Source organism: Eumetopias jubatus, unplaced genomic scaffold (genome assembly GCF_037043125.1).
Source record: "Eumetopias jubatus isolate StellerSeaLion01/CBP00866 unplaced genomic scaffold, mEumJub1_p1.0 scaffold_16, whole genome shotgun sequence".
NCBI classification, from domain to species: Eukaryota; Metazoa; Chordata; class Mammalia; order Carnivora; family Otariidae; genus Eumetopias; species Eumetopias jubatus.
In genome coordinates this window covers 85,759,522-85,769,174 of record NW_028274822.1, presented here as the reverse complement: position 1 = coordinate 85,769,174, position 9,653 = coordinate 85,759,522, and the positions used below count along the sequence as shown (strand labels likewise).

Below are 9,653 nucleotides of genomic sequence, written 5' to 3'. Positions count from 1 at the left end.
AACAGTCTCCAGCATATGCAGTACATTAATTCCCAGTAAAATGTGTCAGACACGTGCATACACACATGCACATGCAGACACAGAAAAACACCATATTATAATACTTCAAAGGATAGCTTATTCTCAAGGATTCCTTGTTGCTTGATTTGGAATCAAATCAATTACATCAACTGTTAGCTACAAGGTGAGTGATTTTGAATAGTCAACAGATTTTTAAAACTATCACCACTTAAGGTACTTTTAATGATGATCCATCCCCTCAGATAACAGTCTGATCTTAAATTTTTAATTGTTATCAATTATTGCCCCAGCCTTTCTTTGCACTTTCCTAATTCAAAAACTGGTGACTTTTATTTTTAATCTGACATTTACTCCTTTATAAGAACAGACTTTCCATGGTGTACCTATCTTGTGTACATTTCCATTATTTTGTTGATGTTGAGCTAGAGTAATTGCTGTAGTCACCGCACAGCCCTAATTAAATAAGAGTTAACAGTACCCAAACTAATAGATTTTGTGGGCTAAGCATAAAGTTTGCTTTTACTGGTGCCAGAGACTCCTCCAACTGCACAACTTTTGAACTGTGCTTTTTAAAGATACAAAAAAGGAAAATAAGATGATACCTACAAAATGTTCCCAAGATCTGTAGTGCTCAAAGAAGATTTTAATGAGGGAAAAGTCTCAAAGGAACGGTAGTTTTATTTTAAGTAATACAGGGATTAAATGTGAGTTTTGTGGAATGCTTTTATAAAACATTATCTTTCAAATGTATGTTTTTCATCCTTCTTCTAAAAACATATATAAAGCTTTGAGCCAAAAAGAATATTCCTGCATGGATTGTGCTGATTAAGTTTGTCAGGACGTTTTAGGAGCCCTTTTCTCTCTATCCAGCTCTGCTTATATTCTCAGATACTCTTAACCAAATCAGAGCATTATTGATGTTCAGTTAAGTATTTATTGCTTGGGAATTAGTATCTTGCTGTCAGCCTTCCTAACACAGGAGAGATTTCTAGCAACTACAAAGTGAATGTATTTTTCTAAACTCTTTTTTATCTGTGTCTTCCATAGATGGAATTCATATCCAGATGTCTGCAGATTTATATAGAATCTGGTTTATCCAAATATTTGCAGTACCATCAAATCAAGAGTTTCTTTATTTCCTTATCATGCCCAAATATCTTACCTTGATCTTTTTGTTACAAAATCCAGATATGTTTATTTCACGAAGGCAGATCTAATATGTTCCTGGTTCAAACTCATTTTAGCATCTGTCTTTTTTTCTGTCCTTGACACTCTCCAACTTTTTTTGTTCTCATATTTTTTTTCTTCTTGTTTATGTGTATCATTCATTCCATTACTATTTACACTTTCTCTGATTGTATCTCACATATTCTCTTGCCACTTAATAAGTTCACTTTTGGAGCATCTTCCGATTTCTTTTTTTTTTTTTTTGAGGCATATTTGGTATATAACATTATATGAGTTTCAGGTGAACAACATAATTAATCATCTGTGTACACTGATGATTATACAACTCTGGTGATGGTACAGCTCTGTGAATATATTAAGAAACATTGAATGTGTGAATACACTAAAAACCACTTTAAATTGGTGAATTGTGTGGTATGTGAACTATGCCCCCAATAAAACTGCTAAAAATAAAAATATAGCTCAATGTAACAAATCAAATAATGTCAAACAGTATTAGTTTAAAAAAATAAAAAGCCCTCAGCAACGTCAGTCTTCTCACTTCTCTGAGGCATTTCCAAAGCTAAATTTTGGAATATTCTTCCAGACGTTTTCATTGTACACAAAGGGGGTTATAGTCATATTCACTGTTCTGCAACTTGCTTTTTGCACTGAATAGTCTTTGCACTCTTATGCAAGTATATCTGTCAGGAAGAAAAAAAAAAACCTGAGAAGTAGCGTTATTGTCTTCAGAGGTATGTGCATTTAAATTTTTCATAGATAGATATTGCCAAATTACTCTCCAAAAAGCTGGTGATAATTTGTAATCCCTTAGGTTGTGTATGACAGAGTGTAGTTTGCCGTTCCCTTGCCTAAGCTAAGTGACTATACTAGTCAGTATGATAGGTCTAAAGAATTATTTTAATTTGTATTTTTAAAATTATGAGTGAAAAAATTATGAGTGCAGTTAGTTTTTTATGGCTTACTTTTAATTGATTATGTGATATTTTCTCTAACTGAAAAGTCCATAATGTTAATTGTAGAATTTTGAATAATTAAAATCATGTATAATCCCACCACCCAGAGATTATCACCACTTAAAATTTTACTTCTAGTCTTCTTTCTATGAAATTTATCTTGTGATTTTTATTTTATTTTATTTTTAGCAAATAATGAGGATTGGTAGGGGAACTTATTTTTATATTTAAAATACTCAGTTTACAAAAAGAGATTTTAATTCAGCTACTTAGAATATTGCTTTGAGCTCTTTTAATCAAGGTGCTATATAAATATTCAGTAGACTGAGCTCCCCTGTGCCAAGCTTTTGGGATCAGCTAGTGGAAAAATCATTAGCATTCTTTCCTTGACACTATACTGCCACTACCAGGGCTCAAACTGGATGAGATTTCCTGGGAGCCAGGAGGTCTTTTAGTAAAGGAGATGGAGCTCTACGATCTTTTAATGGCATGGAAGATAGAGGAATCCTGTACCTTAAAAAACAAACACATTTTGTAATGCATGTTTATGTATGTGCCCACATGTATAATCATTATTCTCACTCACACACACAAGGCGAGATGAGATTAGTGAGTCAAGACAGGAACATGTAGAACGAGTGCTGGACACCTGGGGAACAGTAAAATGATTAGCATACGAGGTCAGCCATTCAGAGACACAAGTCCTGTATGGTAATCGTATGTTTCCTTACCTGATTCTTCTTTGGACTGGAAGAGCATGGAATGCAGGATGGGTTTCTGTTCACAGTTATATTCCCTGTGCCTAGTTAGGCACACAGGCAACTTTGATCAGTAAAGAATGAATGAATAGAAGTGAAAGACTGTGACCTTGAATAAATCACTTAATTGCTTTGGGCCTCAGTTTCTTTCTCTGACAGCTTCAAAGAATTATCAAAAGGATAAAATAAGGTAATGTATGAAGGTGGTGGGTCAGACTAGCAGTCCCCTCCAAGCTGACTGTCTCCTCTTTATTTTTACAGAGCCAAATACAGTTGCCATTCAGACCGTCCTCAAGGAGGCCCTACTGTAGCAACTGCCCAAGTATCATCCTCTTGGTTAACCAGACAGAGAACAAAGTAAATACAATGTGCCGCTTTATAATTAGAAATAATTGCCAGTAGGACCTGGAGACTTTGCCATCTTAACCACTGCCTCATTCTCAGTATTTAAGGGTATCTGATGTAAATCTAACACTAGAACTCCCATCAGGCTTTGGGTAAAGTTATAGAATATTTAACATGCTTAGAATTGCATCCGTATGATGATTGTTTAAAAGCAGAGATGATAACTCAGGAAGGCATATGGTACAGGTTTAGAATAGTTGGTAGCTATTCTCAGACTTGACCTATTGTACATGATTGTAAATGAACGCCTGTCCTTTATGGCTTATCTTGTATCAAATTGTCAGAGGCCGTTCCAAGCAATGATTACATTTCAGAGTTAATGTAAAGAAATTTTAAAAATTCTATGAAAGATTTTGTGATTTACTCAAGATAGATTCTATGACCTTTTAAGTTTGTTGAAAGAGGAAGCTAGTGTGTTGTAAAACCAGTTAAAATAAGAATAAACTTGGAAATATAAAATAGCATCAGCTCATAGACCTTAGGGAAGATAACTAATGGCCCAGGCCCTAAAATTCCAATTTATTTAGAAATAAGTTTTTGTAAAAACTTGATATAAATAGAAATATTTTTCAGTCCAGTCCTCTTTAATGAAATGCCATAAAAATAAAAGACTAGCACATAAACTTTCCTTTTTTTTTTCTATTTGTAACCAAAAGCATTGCATAATCAGGCAGGAACCAGGAAATAAAAATAATCACAAAATTAAACCAAGTGATCTGTTTTCATTACTCCAGCAGGAGTAAAAAGTGAATATAAACACAGCCAGCAAGTTCCTTTATCAAATTCGAAAATTCTTTCCTTGTCAGTCATTCCTGAACAACAGAATAAAAATGAAATTTTTATTAAGGCTTTTAACTCTACACTGTCTTAAAAAAATTTTTTTTAATTGTGGTAAAAAACACATAACCTAAAATTTACCATATTAACCATCTTTAAATGTTCAATAGTGTTAAGTATATTCACACTGGTGTACAGTAGACCTCCATAATGTGTTCATGTTGCAAAACTGAAACTCTGTATCCATTAAACAACTCTCCATTCCCCTTCCCCATGGCAACCACCATTCCACCTTAGGTCTGTGAGTTCAAGTACTCTAGGTTCCCCACATAAGTGGAATCCTAGAGTATTTATCTTTTTGTGACTGGTTTATTTCACTGATCACGACGTCCTCAGGGTTCACCCACACTATGGCATGTGACAGGATTTCCTTCAAGACTGAACACTGTCCTTTTTAATATCATTTTTATGGCACAGTCTATTCTACCCTTAAACATCTTTGCAGGTATTGTCTGTTTTAATGTTCCAGAACATGACTAAATACAGAATGATGAGAAGCAAGGTGAAATGTACATTTGACTTTCCGAATTCTCCTGTCAAGAAATCAGAGGAGGTTACGCAATGATTATACACTGTAGGACTTCCTCAGAATGAGAAAAACTATTTGATGCTAAATTAACAGTCAAGACTCTAAAGACCTTTTTGCCAGCCCTTTGTATTGATGGTTTTTAGTTGTTTATTCCTAGAAATGCATTTGACCTATTACAACTTTTTTTTTTTTTTTTAAGTTCCTGCTAATCTATCTCTGCTGCTGGGTTATTTTTTTCCTTCAAGCCTGCAGACATTCTCTCCAAATTCTTCAGACTGAGTTAGCTGTGTTCCTGTTTGTGAATAACCCTCTCGGATTCTGTCATAGCGACGGCCTCATGTTCCACAGTTTGTTAAGAGAATGCAATTGCCAACTGTAGGTACTGTTAGGTCACAGAACCTAACAGGAGTGAGTTTTGAAAAGAAGCAGAGCTCATTCATTTTCAGTCTTCCTACCTTAATTTTTGAACAGCTTTGTTGCTATAATTCACATACATACACATTCACAAATTTAAAAATTCAGTGGTTTTTAGTATATTCCCTAAGTTGCACAACCATCCCTACATTCACTTTGAGAACATTTCACCACCCCCAAAGGAAAGGCTGTACCCATTAGCAGTCACTCCCCATTCCTCCCAGACCCCCCAGCCCCCAGCAACCACTAATCTACTCTCTACAGATTTGCCTATTCTGAAATCTCATATAAATGGAACTGTACAGTATGTGGTCTGGCTTCTTAGCATAATGTTTTCAAGGTCATCCATGTAATATAATGTATCATTACTTTATCCCCCCTTCTTTTTAATTGTGGAAAAATACAGATAACATAAAATACACCATCTTAATCATTTTTAAGTGTACATTTCAGTATTATAAGTACATTCTCATTGTAGTGCAGGCAATCTCCAGAACTCTCTTCATCTTGTAAAACTAAACTCTATTCCCATTAAACAACAGTTTCCCATTCTCCCTTTTTCTCGGCCTCTGGCAACCACAGTTCTATTTTGTCTCTCGGAATTTGACTACTCCAGGTACCTCATGTAAGTGGAATTATATAGTATTTGTCCTTTTGTGACTGGTTTGTTTCATTTAGCATGATAACCTCAAGAACCTTATCATTCATGTGTCAGAACTTCCTTCCTGCTTCATTCTACCTTGGAGTAGAATGGCTGAGTCACATGGCAAACTCTATGTTTAACATTTTGTGGAACTAAGCAACTTTTTCATATCAGCTGCATCATTTTACACCAGCAAAATATGGAGGTACCAGTTTCTCCACATCCTCACCAAGGATGCTGGAGAAAAGGATGTTGTTATTGCCCACCTTCTTATGAGAGTCAACCTAGTAAGTGTGAAGTAGTACATCATTGTGGTTTTGTTGGCATTTCCCTGGGGGCTAAATTTCGTGTGTTTATTGGCCATATCTTCTTTGGATAAATGTCCATTCAGATCCTTTGTCCATTTTTAAGTTGGGTTGTCTTGTTATTGTTGAGTTGTAAGAGTTATTTATGTATTCTGACTACAAGTCCCTAGTCAGACATATGGCTTACAAATATTTTCTCTTATTCTGTGGGTTGCCTTTTTCACTTTCTTCATGGTGTCCTTTGAAGGTTTTTAATTTCAATGAAGTCCAATTATCTATTTCTTCTTTTGACACTTGTATTTTTGGTATTGTATCTAAGAAGGTTTTGCCTAACCCAAAGACGCAAAGATTGGAGCTCCTGGCTGGCTCAGTTGGAAGAGCATGTGACTCTTGATCTCGGGGTTGTGAGTTCGAGCCCCACATTGGGTGTAGAGATTACTAAAAAAACATAAATAAACTTAGGGGGAGAAAGGCACAGAGATTTACTCCTGTTTTCTTCTAAGAGTCTTTAGTAGTTTCAGCTCTTATATTTAGGTCTATGATTCATTTTTGGTTAATTTTTATAGGTGATGTAAGGAAGAGATCCAACCTCAGCATTCTGCATGTTGTGTACCCATTTGTCCCAGCACCAAAGACCATTCATTCCCCACCCCTGTCATTGAATTGTCTTAGCACCCTTGTTGAAAATCAATTGACCATAAGTGTGACAGTTTATTTCTGGATTTTCAATTTTATTCCATTGATCTGTCTGTTCTATATATATCGTTATGCCAGTACCACACTGTCTTGATTACCATGATTTATGGAGTAAGTTTTGAAATCAAGAACTTCGAGTCTTTTGGGGGGCCTGGGTGCCTCAGTCGTTAAGTGTCTGCCTTCGGCTCGGGTCATGATCCCAGGGTCCTGGGATCGAGCCTCGCATTGGGCTCCCTGCTCCGCAGGAAGCCTGCTTCTCCCTCTCCTGCTCCCCCTGCTTGTGTTCCCTCTCTCGCTGTCTCGCTCTCTGTCAAAAAAATAAATAAAAATCTTTATTAAAAAAAAAAGAACTTCGAGTCTTCTAACTTTGGTTTTCCTTTTCAAGATTGTTTCAGCCATTCTGAAAGGATGACTTTCAGATTTTTGTCATGTACTGAGTTAGGAAAGATCAATTTAGGTAAGGTGGGTCAAATGAAGAGTTCAGCTTTGTGTGAAGTGTGAGGTGCCTATTGGACACATAAGAGGAACAGTCCATTAGGAGCTACATGTAGGAGTCTGGTGTTCCAAGGAGAGGTTAGAGCTGGAGATAAAGATAAATAAAGATGTGAGAATCAAGAGCATATAGGTCTCATCACCCTGCCAATCTGTTCCTCCATCCCTCTCTGCTCTCTTGGGTTCCCCCCAACAGTTTTTCTCAAGTTTTTTTCTTACAGCTTCCTAGGTGCTCCAGACCAGAGAGATTTCCCCATGTTGTCATTCTCTGGAAGCCTTTCCATTTATGGAACTGCCTACAGCAAGGCTGAAAACCTTTAACCCTCAACTTTTCAATTCTTCCTTTTCACTTAGGTATTAAATATGCAATCATCCAGGGACACCAGAAGGGATGAGTTGGTTTGGGGGAAGGGAACTTTGGAAACAGACGTTTATGAAGCTGGTTCGGATTTGGATGGGTCCAGAAATCATTGCTAGGTGGTAGGGATGGTGGAGCCTGAAAAAAAAGTGGAATGGAATGGAATGCTTGTGCTCTCTCACGCTCTCTCTGTCAAATAAATAAAAATAAAATCTTTTTTTGTAAGAATTTATTTATTTATTTGACAGAGAGAGACACAGCGAGAGAAGGAACACAAGCAGGGGGAGTGGGAGAGGGAGAAGCAGGTTTCCTGCAGAGCAAGGAGCCCAATGTGGGGCTCGATCCCAGGACCCTGGGATCATGACCTGAGCCGAAGGCAGAAGCTTAATGACTGAGCCACCCAGGCGCCCCAATAAAAATAAAATATTTAAAAAATCTTTTTGCAGATCTAGGACAGCGGTGATGGTTGCACAACAGTGCAAATGAACTTACACTTAAAAATGTTAAAATGGTAGCTTTCATGTTACCACTATTAAAATGTTTTGCAGATCGAGAAACCAGATCCCAGGGCCTGGAATGTTTCCATCTAGCAGCTCCTAAGATACCTCTTTTCCTGTTATCAAAAGATCTGAGACACCCCGTTGGTAATCAGAAGCTCTTACAGGGAGCCTGGAAAGTGGCTGCAGAGGCCTGAGATGTTTTTACTTCTGACTATGTAGGCACAGCTCTGCGGCAGCTGGGAAACTGACCAGGAGACCATGTCCCTGTCCCACCTGCCTAACGCCATGTAAATATCACCAAATTCCTGTTGTGGAGGGGTCTTCTTTTGTCAATACCCTGCAGCCATCCCTCTGTTTGTTGGTACACATGAAGGAGTCTAAGTAGAGGGTAGCTGAGTGAGTGCAGCTTCCTTGGGTTGTCCATGGTGGGGAGGCCCGCAGGTGCCAGGTACAAGGAGACCAGAAGGCTAGGTAGAGTTCAGGCCCTAACTGGAAGTTCACAGTCACCCCAGCTACACATCTCTCATGACCTGTCTGCCTTTAAGTGGGGGACCTTACTATTGTTGGATTCTCACTAGTTTTCTTCTCAGAAATTAACCTTATGAAGAGCTTCTGGGGGCCTCTCCTACCTGATCCTTTGCCCTGGGCCACTGTCTTCCCTTCCCACTTCTCCTCACCAGTAAAACCCATTTCTCCATTCTGCTGTGCTGTATGAGCACATCTCCAGCACAAGGGAAGGGGACCTGGGGGCCTTGGTTGCTTTTCGTTTAGGACTAGCATAAGGTTGAGGCATGGCCAACCAAACCCAAACCTGAGCCCACGGATAGCTCAGATTTTAAAAAGCGCTCACCAAGTCTTTCCACGTGCCACGTTTCACCAGCCCTTCCTTTCGCTTGGGTCTTGATATTTTTGGCCCCCCAGGGTGTTGTTTTATCACCTGCCTCCATCCCAATTTTTTTTTTCAAACATGGAATGGCTTGTGAATTTGCATGTCATCCCTGTGTAGGGCCCACACTGACCTTCTCTGCATCATTTGTAGTAAATGCGCTGCCGAAGTGAGCACCCTCCATTCAGATGTTGAGGGTCGCTTGACTTGGCCTTTGGCAGCTGCCGTTTTCTGCCCCCTGCCTGACGTGACACAGGTCCATGTGTGGCTCTGCCCACTCTGGGCCCCTAGGGAGGGGCCGAGCAAAATCAGCTTAATTTCTCCATCCACTCTGTCAGGACAGCCTCACTAGGAGTCCATTACACTTTGGAAATGCTAAAACCAAATCACTCCATTCTCCTTTTTTTTTTTTTTTTTGTCTTAAAGAAAGGAGAGGGGACCCCCTTTCACAGTCTTTGAGAATCACAAAAAGTGTGTGGCAAGAAAGGAGGGTGGCCACGCAGAGCCCCCCGGGTGTGAAAGGAGAGAGTAGAAGTGGTAGTGTTCCGCGCTTGGCGGCATTCACACAGAGCTGTGGGCTTCCACCGTTCCGGCCCCAAAGCCACAGCACCTGTTTGGTGTAAGCCAGCTCAGTTCCCTTGCAGTGAGCTTGGGGAATCTGTTAG

The 9,653-nt window shown here is 38.8% G+C and overlaps 1 non-coding gene across 1 annotated transcript; it reads right to left on the bottom strand.

Moving 5' to 3' along the window:
• Positions 1-9,063: 9,063 nt before the first annotated feature.
• LOC148162333 (U6 spliceosomal RNA) lies at positions 9,064-9,165 on the bottom strand. Its single transcript, XR_015767058.1, has one exon. It is a non-coding gene; the product is annotated as a U6 spliceosomal RNA (small nuclear RNA).
• Positions 9,166-9,653: the final 488 nt, after the last annotated feature.